This window comes from Benincasa hispida, chromosome 3, assembly GCF_027475165.1.
Source record: "Benincasa hispida cultivar pf3 chromosome 3, pf3_genome.v1.1, whole genome shotgun sequence".
Taxonomy (NCBI): Eukaryota; Viridiplantae; Streptophyta; class Magnoliopsida; order Cucurbitales; family Cucurbitaceae; genus Benincasa; species Benincasa hispida.
In genome coordinates, this window is record NC_143480.1 from 62075763 (window position 1) to 62079070 (window position 3308).

Below are 3308 nucleotides of genomic sequence, written 5' to 3' on the forward strand. Positions count from 1 at the left end.
TTACCTTTTTTGACTAATAGGAAAAATACCAAATTCGACCTGTCTGGTTCTTTTCAACAGATAAGAACCCTTATAGTCTTACCGGGCTATATCGACTCATTTAAGAAGGAACTAGAGCAATACAAGAATTTCTTTGTGCCTTGACAGGGGATAGGTCACGTCGAGCAATCGACGTTAAAAATTTACCCTTTCTGGAGTTGGAAATAGGAAATTACTAATAAGTTGTACAACATTGATGAAAATAGCCCTGCTATAAGGATCGTACTCAAACATGTAAGAATAATTGATCTCGTAAGTTTGATCACTATTATAATTTGTCAAGTCCTAACAACAACTAATTAGTTATAAAATGCTATTAGTTAAACGTAACTAAGGAGTTAATCATGATGGCTAACCAAGAGAAGGAAAGAATATCAAGGCAACATGAACTAAAAAGGAAACTGCCAAAAGTGAATTATGTGAATCCACCAATGACAGACATATGGATAGATTCAGCAAGAGGGATAATAAGAAAACCTCAAACCACAGATGAAAATACCACCCCCCCTCTTCCGAATGGCCCATCATTTGACTTGTACCTAAACTAAGCCTGATCTTGCAATAAATGAACCAAGTGATTTTGACTTTTTATGTCATTCCCATTTTGGATTTTGAAAGTAGAATACATTTAGATTTTGTGCCAGCTATGAATGAATTCCATAATCTTATTTTGGTATATGTTTTAAACTTTGGAACTTTTTAGTAGAATTGGTTCCTGTATTGAATGAAGGGAATGATTTGGATCTGTTGATATAGTTTCTATTTTGGTATACAGTTTAACTATTTTGGATTTTGAAAATATAATAGATTTGGATTTGGTGTAGCTGTTTTGTACGAGTTTTTCTGGTCAGCCCTATAGTAAATAACCTCAATAAAATGGGCTTGTTAAAGTCTCATTCGTCCAAAGGGCATATACATAAATTATTTGTAATGTTAGGTGAATTGAACTTTTCACATTGCACATACATAAAGTTTAATAACAACAAACACACTGTAATTTTAAAGCGTGCAGCTCAATTCCAATCCTCAATAATATAATGAACAATGAATGTATCAAGTGATTTGGAATTGTTATATCATTACTATTTTGGTATACAATTTAAATATTTTGGATTGATTTCACAAACACACTGTAATTCTAAAACGTTTAGCTCAATTTTCCATTATAAAAAATACAAATGACTGAATAACCAACATAAATTAGTAATATTTAACTTTCAATTCCATATACAATAATTGCTATATCATTATTGTTTTTGTATACAATCTGAATATTTTGAATTGATTTCACAAACACACTGTAATTCTAAAACGTTTAGCTCAATTTCCCATTATGAATAATATAAGTGACTGAACAACCAACATAAATTAGTAATTTAACTTCCAATTCCATGCACGATCATTGTTATATCATTGATATTTTGGTATACAATTTGAATATTTTAGATTTATTTCACAAACACACTGTAATTCTAAAACGTTCAGCTAAATTATGCCCATTCTGAATAATACAAATAACTGAATTACCAACATAAATTAGGTTTAAGTATTTCAAATGACTGAACTACCTACATAAAAGTAAGATAACAAACCACAATATCAATGCAAATAACAATTCCTTTCATAAAATGCCATTAAGTTCGAACATTAAAGAATTGTTTGAAGGAAAAACAAACTACAAAGTAAAGAAAAACAATACTAAAAAATATAACACTATAATTGCATTCAATGTCGTGTGGGATCCTTGTAAGACCTACAATTATGACCCCTCTTACCGTACCGACTACAGCGGACTGTAGCTTTTTTTTTTTTCTAAACAAGACATGATTCTTTTTTCTTAGGCCTCCCAACCGAACGTTTGACAATAGGAGGAAGAACTGGATCATTGCCAACTGTATGAATTGCAGTGAATTGTTGAACATTGCCAATAGGCCGTGTTTCCTTTCTGTATAAAAAACGTAGATTGGAAACACGATAGAAATCATGTGCGTATGACTGCATTGAAGGTTCCTACGAGACAATGCAATGCATGCATGAGAGCACGGAATCATGTTTAGGTCCCAATGTCGACATGAGCAAGTACGATTCAAAATGTTAACAACAAATTAGTTAGAGCGATCATGCACTTCAAATTCATACTGGTTAATGGGGTATAACTGTAAAAAAAAAAAAAAAAAAAAAAGAACGATAAACTTACAATTTTACTATTAATAATAGGCTCAATTGAATATAAATATTGTGTAAATAAAAGAACACTTACATCCATTGACCTACTATCATTTAAGGCTGATCGAATAATGTTCTCTGCATGTAATGACAATTCAGAATGCTGGAAACTCCAATGACTACGATGTTTGTAAAACTTTTTTTGAACCAAACTACGGATAACTTCAAGGAGACTAATAACAGGTAATTCGTGTGCTTCCTTAAAGTTGAATTCATGCATTCAGATATATTGGTTGTCATCAAGGAATATCTTTTCCTCCAACAAAATGCCTTAGCCCATTTGGATTTGCCAACATCCTCTAATTCAAGCCTAATGGACGGAGCAACCTCATCCAACTGCCTCATGTAATACTCAAATTCACCAATTGTATATGTTCTTGCACACATATGGAAAGTGTCTTCAATTGGACGTGCCTTATGGTTCTTAATAAGGTTTTTATACAGATGAAATGCACACAACCCGTGTTCAGCAAAATCATAGACAGAACTAACACTCTTGGCTATACTTTTATGACCATCCGACACCATAACATGGTTGTTAGAATCCTTAAAAACAGCTTTAAGATTAGGAAAAAACCAAGACCATGATGCATCATTCTTAGAATCGACAATGACAAATGCAAGAGGTACAATCTGCGAATTGTCACCAAGTGTGCAAATAGACAATAATGTCCCCAAAAAATTGTTCTTTAGACTAGCACCATCGACTGACATAATAGGAAAACAAAATCTCCATGCATCTATAGAAGCAACAAGGGCCATAAAGTAATACTTAAACCTACCTTCATCATCAGATTCTTGTGTTGTATATGTTATTGTAAGGAATAAACATTTAGATTCATTATACCAAAATAGATTGTATATAATTGCTTAAACTAAATATAGACAAGAAAAATACTAAGATTTTTTTCAATCAACGCAGTTAAAAATGGTGACAAATCGGCATATGAGGGCTCAGGAGTCCCCCTAAGGGAATTGAGGGCAATTTCACGACCTCTCCAAGCTTTACCATAACTTATATTTACACCATTTTGTCTTCTCAT

At 32.5% G+C, this 3308-nt stretch overlaps 1 pseudogene; it reads right to left on the reverse strand.

Moving 5' to 3' along the window:
• Nucleotides 1-1764: 1764 nt before the first annotated feature.
• On the reverse strand, nt 1765-3308 carry LOC150037439 (uncharacterized; annotated as a pseudogene).